This window comes from Wolffia australiana, chromosome 12 (assembly GCF_029677425.1).
Source record: "Wolffia australiana isolate 7733 chromosome 12, ASM2967742v1".
In the NCBI taxonomy this organism is placed as follows: domain Eukaryota; kingdom Viridiplantae; phylum Streptophyta; class Magnoliopsida; order Alismatales; family Araceae; genus Wolffia; species Wolffia australiana.
In genome coordinates, this window is record NC_135846.1 from 2,044,258 (window position 1) to 2,061,060 (window position 16,803).

A 16,803-nucleotide genomic window follows, 5' to 3' on the forward strand; every position below is an offset into this window, starting at 1 on the left:
TCCTCACCATTTTCTCTAGATAAGCACTCTAGAGTTAAGCTAGATATAGGATTTCCCTGCCACCAAAGCTTCACTTCTAAAATATTCAACATCAAATCTAGTGCACCACAAATATTTGCTACTAACCATTGTGCAGACAACATGAATTATCATAATGACCCTTAGAATCAATCAACAGCCAAACTTAAACATCATAATAGGTAAACCTGCCAATTTAATCAGATAAACTCAGTCCCCAATGGATCAAATTGGTTAACAACAGGCAACCAGTCGCAATCTAATCTAATCAGTCAGGTGAACCTCCAGGGATCAGAGCTATAGCTTTGATGGCCTACTATATGTGCCTTCCCACTCACCTCCACTCCCCCCCCCCCAACCAGAGTAATAATGAGAGGTATTAAATAGGTTTAAATCAATTTTTTATCATAACATTCAAATATGTCTTAAAAATCATGATCAATTAGCATAATATAATAAAAATATAATAAATAAATGTTTTATTTATTTAAATTAGTTTTCTCTAGTTTTATTACATTTAATTGAAGTTAATTCTTCTAAATTTTCAAAATCCCAAAAAGTATAAAAACGCATTTTGGCCAAAATTTACTGTTTCAATATCTGGTTCTTACATATTCAATAATTACTTACCCCATACTACGGAAATTCCACATATACCCCAATCACAATTCTATTTATCATTTAAGTAACATGAATAAAATAATTTTGAATTATTATTGTTCAATGATGTGTATAGTGTATGTATTAAATACATAGGACTAAGTTAATTATGATGAGATCATAATATGAGGATCACTAGTTTCTAAACATGTGCTCTATGTATTCTTATTCAAAGTATACTGTACATAGACATTGAAATATATGGATATCATAACAAAATCTTGACCCACTCACATGAGGATTATGCCCAACCCAACAGACAAGAACGACAAATAGGAAGTTCTCTTTAGGGAAAGAGTTCACTTAATTTATATGTGTGAATCATTTGAACGATATTACACCAAACTGACAACACGGCTGACTCATGACATGGTTCTTAGACTTGAGACATGAAAGACACCTTATAGATAAAAAAAATTGTATTTTGATAATGAACTATGAGTCTCTAACCATAAGATTAAAATTTGTATAAGCTTGAATACAGAACCAAGTCCACAACGGGATTAAGTAGTCAAGATGTGATCATTTGCCCATGGTAAAGTAGGCGATTGACTAAATGAAGAAGATGCATTTCATGCCCTACCCAAGGTAATGGAAATATTTGAGAAGGTTTTCCCTGATGATTTCCGTATGCATCAATAGTAGATGAGATGAGTAATTTGCGTTTGAAATTTGGTCAACCCCTAAGTCATCTAAGAGCATCAAATGGAACAAGGTTTTATGTACATGATAACTAATGATACTAAGGTTCTATGATAGATCTTATATACTACATTTCATCTTCTAGAGAAAAAGGAGTGACTTGGCAACCCGCAAGATAGCAACTCAACCTATTGATTTTTTAAAAAATTGATCGTTGATTAAATTGGTTATATGTTCATATATTTAATCAAAAAAGTTTCTTGATAAAGTTTTTTTGGCCACCCGAGTTATTAACTATATAGATAAGTGTTTGAAAAGGGTAACATGTGAAATGATTACTGAACATTCGAAGATATGATTAGAAGTAAGAAATTTATGCAAAAATCTCATTTAAGAATATATATTAGAGAGCCTTGAATAAAATTCATCCATTCAAGTGTTCTTTATGTGTACATCCTTCTTCTCCCTTCTCTCCTTAGGCACCCTTCATTCCCAACATGATCAGAATGGTAAGATGATGATGATGAACCACTATGGGGGCACATCAAGATATAAAGGATATGCCGAAGATAATGCAGATATATTTTAAGACTGGATACTGAAACGGCTTAGAATGAATTCATTGAGGAAGCCAAAAATTATAAACTCCATGTGCAAAGTTGATTTGATCGTTGGATTTTTTCTTCGTCTAAAGGTTTGTTAGAATTACTTTTTATCTTCTGTAACTTAATCATCTCTATATTATGTCAATTATGATCTAAGAACACAGAATTATTTTTATTAAATTTCAAAAAAAATTGTACATTTATTATTTAATAGTATCATAATAAAATATAAGAAAAAAACTTTTATTGATGTCTCAATAAGTCTATGTGCTTAATATTTAACCGACAACAATATCGACAAATCTGGAAAAGAGGGTCAAAGCATGGAATGAACATTTATGAATAATTATGGCCACGCCTCAAATCTACATACTAAGATAACAAGATGATATCATCTTATTTTTCACTCACAATGAGAGAATGAGAAAAATTAAGGGAAACATTATAAAGATACTATAGCCAGATAGAGGTTTATATGGTTCTAGGACTAAAACTTCAATTCTTGATGGAAATAGTAAATAGAAAATATGTATTTCTATTCATATTGATTTTGAAAAAGGAATATTAAAGATGATGCAAAAAATATCACCTTTGACTTTTATCTGTCGTATGGATTACAAAATTTTCTCATGAGTTTATTTCTTTAGATCCTAAATTTATTCCATCCTTCACTCAACTCAATGGAACTAAAATTTTATTCTTCACTCAATATACATTTGTTAGATCCATTGTGATGTGAGAAATGTTGTAAAGATAGAAGTTACTTGTAGAGATGAGAAGTGGATATTCATATGTACACCATGCCTGAACTCCCACCTTTTGAGCTTCCATGATGTTTTCACTCATTTTCCATCCCTTCAGCTTCCATGAGTTTTTTCTCATCAATCACTCTTCAAGATTTCGTGAGGCTTTGACTCCTCATCTTATACCAGTTGAGCTTTAATAATGTTTTCTAGCTTCATGGTCTTTCCCTCGAGCCTCAGTTGTGGCATTGATTCTTTACATTTTACCCTTTAATTCTTCATGTTATGGCCCTTAAACTTCCATTGATGCTTTGAATCTTTACCATTTACCACTTGAGCTTACATTGAGGCTTTTAATATTCAGCTTGAAAGAAGTTTTGGAAAAGCCTTTCATCTTCCACAACTTGAGCTTCAATAATTAGAGAATGCAAATGTTTTTTCATTGATTGGTCCTCCATAGTTTTTTATTACATTTATATTTTTCTATTTTATATGTTATTTTAAAATATTTATGTGTATTGTTATTGCCGCAAGTTGCAATCAAGGAAATCATTTATTTATGTATAAATCTGTATCTATTATTTTACAATCATTTCTATGTGAAAAATAAATAAATTATTTAAGTGATTTATATTAATAAAGTTTCAATAATACTCAACCATATTTACACGCAGAAAATAAATGACCTCAATTAATCAATTAACCTGTGTAAACTGATATATATATTCATGGCAGACAAACATTGAAGACTAGTCACATAGCACTTTTTTCCTACACAGATTAGTCGATTAAGTTCTAATGTTTTTTATATGATGCATTTTTCCATAGATTTTTTTACCATATTATTTATTTTTTTAAAATGTGAATAAGTAAATTTAAGTTATAACGTTTTGCAGTACTGTTAATTATATACTCAACGGACCCCACTTGAAGCCTTGTTCCAAATTCCTCATAAGTAGGATTTGCGTTAGGTCTTCCCATAAAATAAAGATATGTTCCCTTCCTAGGCCCTGGGCGTACTGGCTACTATAGAGAGAGAGAGAGAGAAAGAAATGAGATGAGAGGGAAGAAAGAGATGAAATGAGAGGGAGAGAGAGAGAGATGAGATGGAAGAGAGAGATAAAGAGAGATGAAATGAGAAGGAAGAGAGAAAGAGAGATGAAATGAGAAGGAAGAGAGAAAGAGAGATGAGATGAGAGGGAAGAGAAAAAGAGAGATGAGATGAGAAGAGAGAGAAAGAAATGCAAGAGGGAAGCTATAAGTGAGAAATAGGAGATGAGAGATAGAAGACACGAGAGATAGATGAGAAGAGAGAGGGAAGAAATGCGAGGATAGAGGGAAGAAATGCGAGGATAGAGGGAAGAAATGCGAGGATAGAGGAAAGACATGGGAGAAGAGATAGGGAATAAATAAGAGGAGAGAGAGATGGGGAAGAAATGAGAGGAGAGAGAGATGAGATGAGAGAAAGAAGAAATAAGAGAAGAGAGGTGGAAGAAGTGAGAGAAGAGACAGAAGAGATGAGAGATAGAAGAAATGAGCAAAGAGAGCAAGAGAAAGAAAGATGAGATGAGAGAGGGAAGAAATGAGATAAGAGAGATCGATAGATGAGATGATAGAGGGAAGAAATAAGAGAAGAGAAGGAGAGGGAAGAAATGAGACAGGAGAGAGAGAGAGATGAGATCAGATGGAAGAAATGAGAGAATAGAGAGAGAGAGAGATGAGATGAGAGAGGGAAGAAATGAGACAAGTGAGAGAGAGAGAGAGATGAAGGAAGATATGATGGAAGAGAGAGAGATGAGATGAGAGCTAGAAGAAATTAGAGAAGAGAGAGATGAGATGAGAGCTAGAAGAAATTAGAGAAGAGAGAGATGAGATGAGAGAGGGAAGAAATGAGACAAGTGAGAGAGAGATGAGATGAGGGGGAAGAAATGAGAAAAGAGAGAGAGATGAGATGAGTGCTAGAAGAAATGAGAGAAGAGAGAGATGAGATGAGAGAGGGAAGAAATGAGACAAGTGAGAGAGAGATGAGATGAGGGGGAAGAAATGAGAGAAGAGAGAGATGAGATGAGTGCTAGAAGAAATGAGAGAAGAGAGAGATGAGATGAGAGAGGGAAGAAATGAGATGAGTGAGAGAAAGAGATGACATGAGAGGGAAGAAATGAGAAAGAGAGAGAGATGAGATGCGAGCTAGAAGAAATGAGAGAAGAGAGAGAAATGAGATGCGAGCAGAAGAAATGAAGGAAGAGAGAGATGAGATGAGAGAGGGAAGAAATGATACAAGAGAGAGAGAGAGAGAAATGAGATCACAGGGAAGAAATGTGAAAATAGAGAGAGAGTGAGAGAGACGAGATGAGAGAGGAAAAAAATGAAAGAAGAAAGAGCGAAATGACATGGGACAGGGAAGAAATGAGAGAACAGAGAGATGAGATGAGAGAGGAAGAAATGAAAGAACATATAGAGTGGAGATGAGAGATGAAGAAAAGTGAGAAGAGACAGATGAGATGATATGAGAGAGAAATGTGAAAATATGAGAAAGAAATGAGAGATGAAATGAAAGAGTGAGGAAGAGAGATGATGAGAGTGAATTACGATGTGAATTGTAGTGCCTCTGTAAATTAGTTTGCCCAAATCAAATTAAATTCATAATTATAGAAAACTCTCTCAGATTTGTATAATGGGAGTGAGGTCATCTTCTGGGGGAATGGCCTTTAGAATTTGATTTAATAGTGGAGTTAGGGTGATGGAGAATTGACAGTGATAATAAGGATAGTTAAAGATATTAGTCATAGGTGAGCAATAGAAGTAATAATAGTAAATATAGTGAAAATAGTAGAAGATAAGTAGTTGGTGGGAGGAAGTATTTAATGGATGAGAGAAGTAAGGTAATACGTAATAGTAAGGAATAATAACTGGTGCGGGGGAGAACTAGAGACAGAGAGAGATGATATAAGATATTATTTATATCTCTAATGGGTATTAGAGATAATTTTATTATAAATAAGGATATTGAAATGAAAATAAGCAGGATATTGAAATGAATTAATTATATTATAACTAAGGATGATGATAATGTAGGTATTGGAAGAAGAATATAATATTAGTAAGATAGAGAGAATAAATACTATTAATAGAAGATAGGAAGGTCATTTAGTTAATTAATAGTAAATTATATATAAGATAGGAGATGGATATAATAATGATGGAGATTAATATTTAGTTAGATAGTGAATAAGAGTTTATTTCAATAAAATGTGGGATTTAAGTATTAAGAGGAGTATTAGTATTAGTAAGAAGTAAGAAGGAAGAAGAAGGATTTAGAAGAAAGGCAACAGAATTATGATAGGTATGGATGAGAAAAGGGATGATATATTGAGATATATATTGATGGAGGAAAGATATATGTGGATATATATATATATATATGCTTAGAATGTAATATTAAGAGAGATAGATTGAAGAATAGGGATTTCTTAATTTAGAAGAGAATTGAGTAGTTAGATAGGGAGAATATTTAAGGTAATTTAGTCGACTAGATAAATAGAGAGATAGATTAAGAAGAGGTAGAACGAATAAGAAGATTAATAAGATGAATATTAGTGGATATTTTAAGAAGAGGTAGAAGGAATAAGAAGATTAATAAGATGAATATTAGTGGATATTTTAGGATTTAATATTTATGATTCTCTTAGACTGATAGTACTATGAGCTATATAGGTAAGTATATTGAAAAGGTAAGTTTCAGCATCTTCAAGAAAGAAAATCAGGAAAAATTGGATGTCTATCAACACCCTACAGCTGTTTGACATAATGCCTCAAAGAGGCCGGTATACTCAAACAAACTGAAATTCAAAATTGTGTTCAAATCAGACTGAAACTTATCAATTCTACTATGTTTTTGGACTAATTTTCATTCATATCAAACAAACTGGCACCTTTTTAAAGTGCCAGTTTGGTGCAGCTTCTTCTCTTGCTAACCCTTATCTAATGCCTCCCCAAGCCAGTTGAGCCATGTAGAGCTGTCACCACTCCAAAAACATCCCCTCCACCTCTGGAAAGGGTCTCTGCTGGCGTTCTTTCCTCTTGCAATGAAGATCTGTGTTCTAAACTCCAAAATCACATTTTAAACAGTTGATAGAAGTTCTCTATACCCTCCCATGGACTAGTGATAACATGCATTTTTAGTAGCCTAATATGACCATATTTACATCTTTATTTGCATTGACTTAATCATATATGCATGTTATGAAGCTTAAAATGATTAAGATCACTTTTATAATGATGTTCTGAGTTTTATTTTTTTGCGTTTTTTAGATTTTTCTGACAGCAAATCTGAAAGAAAAAAAGTTTTGAGTCAGAATATGATTTTTTTGGAATCTTTTGACATTAAATTTGGAAATATATGATTTTTGTAATTCAAAATACATATATTTATTTATATTTTTTAGTTTTTACTTTATTTGATATGAATTTTAGAATATATTTTGGGTTTTTTAAATTTTCCTTGCGTAGGTGACGTGGACCAATCAGAAAAAGGGAGGTATTTTTTAGCAATAAAAGTGTTTTGTGGCCCGAGAAAGAGATGATTAAAATATTATTATTTCTCTCTCCTTTCTCTCTCCTTGGAATAGTCAACAATGATGGCTGGCAACGTTGCAGCACATAGAGCACCATGTGTACACGTGGGACACATGTTTACACGTGGCGCATACATGTCACATTTCTATTGGTTTAGAAGAGGAAATCGCTGACGTGGTGCACGTTGAGGTGGTGCCACGTCAGCTGCGACAAAAGCTATTAAATAATATTTAAATAATAAACTATCATTATTCCTGATGCAGGACGGACGTCTAGAACGATGGCTCGACGACGATAAATGATGATGTATCGGGAGACGGCGGTGTCGTCATCCGACGGGTAATCCTAACGGGTATGTAACTATAATGCAGGATGAGGTCCTACGTGTCATACGTGCAGGCTCCGACTCGAGGGAGGCGCCGAGCTCCTAGCTTGGACGGGTTGCCGAGTGACGGCGACGGAGGCCTCTCAAACCTCGTCGCAGTGACGAAGGCGTCTACGACCAAACGGAGTTGGTCCGTAGGGCTCACACGTAACGGACGTACTATTCCGTACCGGTAAGACACTCCAGACGTAGTTTTTCTCTCGTTTAACCTCACTCACCTACCTAGCCCGAGCGCGGTGGAGTCGGAACGAAAATACACTGCAAAGAGTAAATAAATGAGCGTCGGAGAATATGGCATCCCTCAACAACAAGCTCGTAGTGCTGTGATTCGTCGACGGCCGGTGTCGGAGCGGGTTGGATGATGGGTGCCGGAGAGGTCACGGCGGCTCGACGTGCAGCGTAGGTGCCGGAGCGCTTTGTAAAGATAGGACGTGAAGGACTCGGTTGTAGGGGACGTTTCGAGCAGCCGATGGAGTTACACGCGGGAGCAGTGAAAACGTCTTTGCGCAGCGACTGCAAGCGACGGCGGGCGTCTCAGATGCCCGAGCGGTGCAGTGATGTCGGGGGAGTGGAGGGGTTGGCAGCGCAGGCAGTGGAGACTTCGGGTGATTTGGCACGCGGAGCGGCACGGCTGATTGCTGGGGACTGGTGTCTGCGGCGGCAGCGCGGGGACTGGCGCGCAGTGCGGCGGCGCGGGTGATGGTGCGCGGCACGGCACAGCGGCGGTGGCGAGCGCGGGCAGCACAGGCGGCACGAGCGGCGCGGCGGCGACGGCGGCGAGGGCACAACCGGATGTCAGACATTGGCAGCGAACGGCGGCGGCGCGGCTGCAGCGGGCGCGCAGGCATTGGCGCGCGCGGCGCGGCTGCACGGTGCGGCGGTGCAGCGGCCGCTGTCGGCGGCGGCACTGCGAGGGCGGCCGCGCGGACGGGCTGCGTGGGGCGGCGAGGCCCTGTGGACGTGGTGGCTCAGGTCTGGACGCGCGGGCGTGGCGCCACGGACGCGGCGGAGGTGCCACGGTCGGCGGCAGAACGGCGGCCGCAAGAGCACGACGGCCGCGATCGGTCGGCCGGCGGTGTGGTCCAAGCGGCGGCGGCGGCGGGCGATCCTTCTCTTCCCCTTTTCCTTCTTCCTCCCTTCTTCTTCTTCCCTCTCCTTCTTCTTCTTCCTTCTCTTTCTGTTCTTCTCAAACGAGGAAGGAGACCAGTCCTCTATTCGATAAAATGCATCAATAAAAAAAAAACTGGTCTAAGGAAACCTAGGGCGCCCTCTCTTCCCTTATAACGGGGAGAAGAGTTGGGCTCTAAGTGGGCCATAACGGGTACAGTTGGGGAGCCCTTTTAAATGGGCTCCCCTTTACAAACACAGATGAGAGTAAAAAGGGAAATAAGGGTAGAAATGAAGAAGAAGAAGGAGAAGAAACAAGGGGAAGAGGGGTGGATAGAGAACCATCCCCTCAACGGAAAAGCAATGAAAGACGACCATCGCGGGTGCGACGAAACACGACGAAACGGGCGAAAGAGGTGGGATAAAAACAAAACATGAAAGAAAGATAAACGAAAAGCGAGGAAGATAACCGGAGCAAGATCACCCGGTCTTCAACGTCGCGGGCGCAGGGCGCGGATGACGTCGATGACAATCCTTGATGGCGTGCACCATCAATTCCTTTTTGTATTTTCCCACAGCGACACATGGCGCGACGAGAGTTGTCGATCACAGATGATGAGGAGGAATCTCAACCAACCATTGCATTTAATTCCCATAAGAGACAAAACCCTAACTGAATGAAGTGACGGCACTGACGAGGACAAGGAGAGAGAAATATTTGAATTCAATAGATGGCTAGAAATCCTCTAACTTTAAGTCTTGATATCTGACAATCCAGAACTCGAATCGAGCTGAAATTTTAAGGGCAGCTTTGTCTTTTCATCCTCAATCAATCCATATGACTGGATCTATAAATTGAGCCCCTGATCTCTTTAAAAAAAACATTTATGCTCACTTCCTCCTAGTGAGGTTGATTGAAAGAAAGTAAAGTTTTGGAGGTCCATCAAGTTTTCCTTGGTGTCTCTAGTGCTTGGGGGGGTTGAGCAAAGAAGTGGGGAGGTTGGTCTGCAGTAGGAAGACACCATGATCCCGGCGGAATATAGGTATCTAAGGTTAGCCTTTCCCCTTACATTGAATCATTTCCAATACACTTAGTTAATCCATCTTCACCATCTATCACCCTCACCCATTACCATCCTCAGTCCATTTTGTCATCATCCCCTACCCAGCCTTACCTTAACCTTCATTTCACGTGCTCTCTACACCGTGATGATCTTGTCACACATCTCTCTCCTTCCTATTTCAACCAACATATATTATTATGTCTCTCATTTCTACCATCATCTACCTCATTCTCGTAATCTTTATCACCGTATCCTCTCACGTTTACGCCACTTACTACGCCTTTGTTACAATCCCATCTCAGTCTCCTTTCTCGTCCATTCTAATCCCAAATTAATCAAACCCTAATAAGCCATTTATCATCTTATTAACTACTATCATCATGTGTTCACTACCATATACATAATCCCTAATATATGTTCCCTATGGAGACGACCCGTATTCATCTCTAACTAATTAAATTATTTATGAGTATCGGTTATAAATTTTTTTGATTAAACTCAAATTCTCAAGGACGTAATTTTTACCCAAATTTTGAGTTTATCAGTTAAGCTTGATCTAAGGGCTCTCTAGGAGCCATTGGATTGGTATGCGGTCCCCCCTCAATCATTTGCCTCCACTGGCCGGCCGACGAGAACAACAGCCTAGGATGGAGGATGAGTTTACCCCCAACCGTCCAATCTCATTTGAATGGGTTCAAAGGATGAGATTAAATCGCAACTATGGACCCATTTGTAAATGGTGTACCCCATCGTTGCCACAGCATCATCCACATCCTCGTCTCACATTCTCATTTATTGTTCATGTGGATGGACCATCCTTGTCAGCAAGCAGAGCCAATCAGAAATTTTGAGAAAAACATTTCATAAAATGAAAATGAACTCATCGTCCAACCTCCCTTAAGATGATTGAACGACCGAGATTATGTCTGCATACTTAAAACGGCCCATTAAGACACGGGCTTCGTGCTGGGGTCGGCTTGGTGTTCAAACATAATACCTTCCTATTGCTATTCAGATCACGGGCCAATGAGCCGGGATCTATTTCTTATCTCCTTGGCATAGCCCGACACAAAGTTGAAAGTAGTGTGTTAAACATTATCTCATACCAATAATATTGAAAAGCAAAACATGTAAATGTCACCTAGTGATATTGTTTCAATAAACTAAACACTTCCTCTCTCTCTCACGCACATCCATGTCCATTTGTGAGCTCTATGGACTCCTTCTAGGGTCGCTTGTGCAAATTTCTATTGGGTTATGTGCCTTGGTTCGGCCATGGAAAATATGTTCCATGGATGCGAAAGCGTGTCGATCGATTCATAATCGATCTTTTAAACAAAACATTGAAAGCACCCTTTGGGGTACTCATTCCACCCTTCACTTTGGCGCTCTGAGATTCTTCTGAAGCCGTTCACGTGTCCAGCCTCTAGAAGTATCCACGTGATCACTCAGCGCTTGGATCTCCACTCAACTCATCTTGAAAATCTAGAAGATCTCCTCACCATGAAAACACTCTTCCTTGGATGAGTGGAGAAGAGAATGGACAAAGGGAGGGGCTCTCAAATCAGGCTTGCAGGGGTGCTTAAAATGAGGCCCATTTCCCTCTTTATACTTCACTTAAGGTTTTTCTCAAAAATCCTACAAAGTAAAATATATCCACTAATGCCCTTATGACCTTGTGTGTGTGACCCTCTAGGCCCATGTATCATTCTAGTTAATAACTTTAGCGGCCCAATAATATTTATTGGCCAACCTTATTAATTAACTATATAAACATATAGATTAATTAAATAAAGATCGATTGAACCCAATCTATAGGTTAAGTTTCAAGCCAGTGGGGTGCCAAGCTAGACTTCGTGCTCTAGAAGACACTAAGAAGTCTCAAACTCTCTCATGGAACCTTTACCATCATCGGTTACTCGTATATGTAATCCATCATCTACGCGAGACTCTCGAACTACCTAGGGTATGGTTTATCATCAAACCGTGACTTGAATCAACATGATTGATGTTTAGGTATAATACCATTCATGGATTCGTACGGATCAGTTCAATGAACTCTTTCTCCAAAGAGCACCCACTATTTGTCCTTAGTGTCGCCACACTAATAGCTATATGATCAGCTATACTTATCGTATAAGTAGGATCAGCTAGTGTTATTCTATCCGGATAATTCGATGTTCGTCTCGACTATCCATCGAATAGGAATATTTAGAATACATGTTTAAGGACTAATGATCATTGTATTATGATCTCATCATAATTTACTAAGTCGTTGTATGTATTCATGGACTTCATTATAAACATCACACGGAACAATAATGAATGCAGATATTTTATTCAATGAACTTAAATAAATATGGTAGTGTAATTGGCTTGACAGCCACATAATATTCATCCGTTTCTAAGGGGCCTAGATACGTCTACTTAGGCGCACTCACTGACTCTAGGCAAGCTTGAGTGCTTCTGTACTCGCTTGTTTGTGGGTGGCATGGGTGATGCCGCTAGTAGTGCTTGGCTCAACTAGGGATCGCCCGTCCCAATATCAGTATCAGATTACACTATCAGGATGCATGCTGTAGTGGATACCTAAAATCAAAATTTTGGTATCCGTTTTTTCTGACACTCGGATATCGAATGTCGATATCGATATTGGATATCGGTTGCTATAGTACCGATATCCGATATCAATATCCGTCTCGATATCGCCATCTACCTCCGTCTCTCGGTGAGGATGACGATATCGGATGTCAGATGTGGATATCAGATTTCAATATCCAAATTAGAAATATTGTTTAAAAATATAATTTAACCATCAATGTGCAGCGTCTAGAAAGGACCAACGTGGGCAAGAGGGTAATTGGAGAGCTTTTTATTTAGTAAGTGGCTCGTTTAATATATACAGATGAATCTTTTTCTTCCTTCCATAGGGGATAACAGGATTCGGAGTTTAACATCAAACTCCCAATCTTTTTATCCCATATGGAAGAAAATAGAAATTTTCAGCTGTATTTATTGAACGAGGTGTTAATATATGTAATACATATCTAAGGGGCTTAAAATATATTGACTATTTATTAAAATATTATTATATGATTAAATATATACTCTACCTCATTTAATATATACAGCACAAGATTTCTATTTTCTTCCATATGGGATAACAGGATTTGGTGTTTAATGTAAACTCCAAATCCTGTTATCCCATATGGAAGAAAATAGAAATCTTGCACTGCATATATTTAAATAGTAAACTCCAAATCCTATTATCCCATATGGAAGAAAATAGAAATCTTGCAATGTATATATTTATTGAGGTTGAAAATATATCAAAAGAATACGGCGTTGATGTACATAAATCATTGAATGTGATGATAAATATTAGGTTTTGTTATCGTGACCAGATATCGGTATCTGGATACCGGTTTCGATATACATTATCTGATATCCGTTTCGTCCTTACCCCTCCGATATCCATCTTCGATATCCGTCTAGACCTTAAGGACGGATATCTGATATCAGACACCGTCCCGGTTCTTTTCCGGATATTGGATATCAGTTGTCCGATACCAGATATCGGACGGATATTGGTTGGACAATCCCTAAGATCAACCCAACTTTTTACTTCTTTCATTTAATTCTTGGCATGGAATATATAGAATAACTATTAGAAAATATCAATAAAATATTAATAAATTTTAATAAATAATTTTTAAAATCATTTTTAATGAAAATAATTGGACTTGTAATTTGTGCAAAAATTACATTAAATTTTATTGCTGGAACCAAATGCTACAATTAATGCATGAGATGAGAATTCATATAATGAAGAAGAGAATATAAATAAAATGAACCCCAAAATGGACTTAGAATATGCATAATTTCATGGCTAATTTAGGGTTCATCAAGAGATGAGAAAGGGAAGAAAGGAGAAAAGAGAGAGAGAGAGAGAGAGAGAGAGAGAGATAAGATGAAATGAGAGAAAGAAGAAAAGATAAAAGAGAGTGAGAGAGATGAGATGAGAGAAAGGAGAATGGATAAAAGAGAGTGAGAGAGAGAGAGAGAGATGAGATGAGAGAAAGAAGAAATGATAAAAGAGAGTGAGAGAGAGAGATGAGATGAGAGAAAGAAGAAATGATAAAAGAGAGTGAGAGAAGAAGAAATGAGAGGAGATAGAGGAGATGAGAGAGGAAGAAAAGAGAGAAGAGACAGATGAAATGATATGAGAAAGATGGGAGAAAACGAGAGAGAAATATGAGATGAAATGAAAGAGGGAAGAATGAAGAAAAGAGGTAGAGAGAGATGAGATGAGAGAAAGAAGAAAGGATAAAAGAGAGTGTGAGAGAGATGAGATGAGAGAGGGAATAAAGGAGGAAAGCGAGAGAGATGTGATGAGAGAGGAAGAAATGAGAGAATAGAAAGAGATGAGATAAGATAGGGAAGAAAGGAGGAAAGAGAGAGAGATGAGATGAGAGAGGAAGAAATGAGAGAAGAGAGAGAGAGATGAGATGAGAGAGGGAATAAATTAGAGAATAGGGAGAGAGATGAGATGAGAGAAGGAATATATGAGAGAATAGGAAAAGAGATGAGATGAGAGAGGGAAGAAAGGAGGAAAGAGAGAGAGGGGGAGATGAGAGAGGGAAGAAAGGAGAGAAGAGAGAGTGATGAGATGAGATGAGAGAGGGAAGGAAGGAGAGAAGTAGGGAACGGCACGTCCAGGACGTGACGCCCCGGACGTGACGGGACGGTGACGAATCGTGACGGACGGTGATGTGACGAACTGGTCGTCACTTCACCGTCACGTCACTCGTCCAAGGATTTTCAGGAAAATCGTCACCGAACCGTCACTCATCCGCAGACCCTCGTCACCGTCACGGTGACGGCGTCACCGTCACCTTGACGGATTTTTTTTTCACTTTTATAGGTTATGTATTTTTATTCTTATGGACCATTTGTTATTGTTATGTGACATAACGGCACGTCCGGGAGAGAGAGAGAGAGAGAGAGAGAGAGAGAGAGCGGGAGAGAGAGAGCGAGAGAGAGAGAGAGAGAGCGGGAGAGAGAGTGCGAAAGAGAGAGAGAGAGAGTGCGAGAGAGAGAGAGCGGGAGAGAGAGAGAGAGAGAGAGAGAGAGAGATCAGGAGAGAAAGTGCGAGAGAGAGAGATCGGGAGAGAGTGCGAGAGAGAGAGAGAGATCGGGAGAGAGAGTGCGAGAGAGAGAGATCGGCAGAGAATGCGAGAGAGAGAGAGAGAGAGAGATCGGGAGAGAGAGAGCGAGAGAGAGAGAGATCAGGAGAGAGAGAGCGAGAGAGAGAGAGATCGGGAGAGAGAGAGAGAGAGAGAGAGAGAGAGATCGGGAGAGAGAGAGAGCGATAGAGAGAACGAAAGAGAGAGAGCGAGAGAGGGAGAGAACGAAAGAGAGAGAGCGAGAGAGGGAGAGAACGAAAGAGAGAGAAAGAGAGAGCAAGAGAGGGAGAGAATGAGACTACGAGAGCGAGAGAGAGAGAACGAAAGAGAGAGAGAGAGAGAGACTTATTTAAAATTCCTTCACGGACGTCATCCGTGACGGATTAATCATCACGTCACCGTCATGGGCTACCCGTCACCGTCACCGTCACCGTCACCGTCACGGGCCCTCTGATTCGTCACCGTCACCGTCACGTCATCCGTCACGTGACCTTCACGGTGACACGTGACGTGACGGATGACGATTGCCAATCCCTAGAGAGAAGAGACAGAGTGATTAGATGAGATTAGAGAGGAAAGAAAGGAGGAGAGAGAGAGAGAGATGATAGAGGGAAGAAAGGAGAGAAGAGAGAGAGAGAGTGATGAGATGAGGTGAGATAGGTAAGGGATGAGAGAGAAATATAGAAAAAGCGTGAGAGAAAGGAGATGAGATAGAAATAATGGAGAGAAAGGGAGAAAGAGATTAGAGAGAAACAATGCATAGAAAGAGAGAATGAAAAGAGTGAGAAAGAGAACTGAGACGATGAGATGAGGGAGAAACGATGGAAAGAAAGCTAGAAAGAGAACAGTGAGAAATAATTAAGAGAATGTGAGAAAGAGAAGAGGGAGAAGAGTATGTAAATGAAAGGGACGAGAGAGAAATAATAGATAGATATTGAAGGAGAAAGATAAGAGAGAGAAACAAAGGAATGAGTATTAATAGCAAGAAGATAAGAAAGCGAAATGCGAGACAAAATTAAAAATATGTGAAAAAAGGGATGAGAAATATAGACAGACAGTCTGAGAGATAGAAGTGAGAGAAATATTGAAAATGAATAACAGTAAAAAGAAAAACAGAAGTAAGAAGTAATAGAAAGTGAGACAGGGAAGACACAAGGAATAGAGAGAAAGTGTGCAAATGAAGAGAGACAGAGAAGTAAGAAATAATAGAGAGGGAAAGTGAAGTACAAAATAATGGAGAGAAAGTGAATGGGAGAAGAGAGAGAAAGTGAAGAAAGAAATAATGGAGAGAGAGTACATGGGAAGAGAGAGAAAGAGAAGTGAGAGAAACAATAGAGAGAGAGTAACAAAAGAGAGATAAATTATACAGAGTACCTCAGTAGGAGAAGATAGAGAAAGAGAAGTAAGAGAAATTATAGAGAGAGACTAACAAAAGAAAGTTAAATAATACAGAGTACCTCACTAAGAGAAGGGAGAGAATTAGTACAGAGTGTGTAACAAAAGAGAGATAAATAATTTAAAGTACCTCAATAAGAGAAGAGAGAGAAAGAGAAGTGAGAGAATTGGAGAGAGAGAAATAATACAGAGTACCTTAGAGAAGAGATGAAGTAGGATAAATAATAGGGAGAGAGCAATAGAGAGAGAGAAATAATAGAGAGAGTAAAAGAAGAGAGAGAAAGAAAGTGAGAGAAATAATAGAGAGAGTGAGTTAAAGAAGAGAAAAAAAGAGATGAGAGAGAAAGATAAGAGAGAAATAATAGAGAGAGTTCGTTAAAGAAGAGAAAAAGAGAAGAGAGAGAAAGAGAAAGAAATAATAGA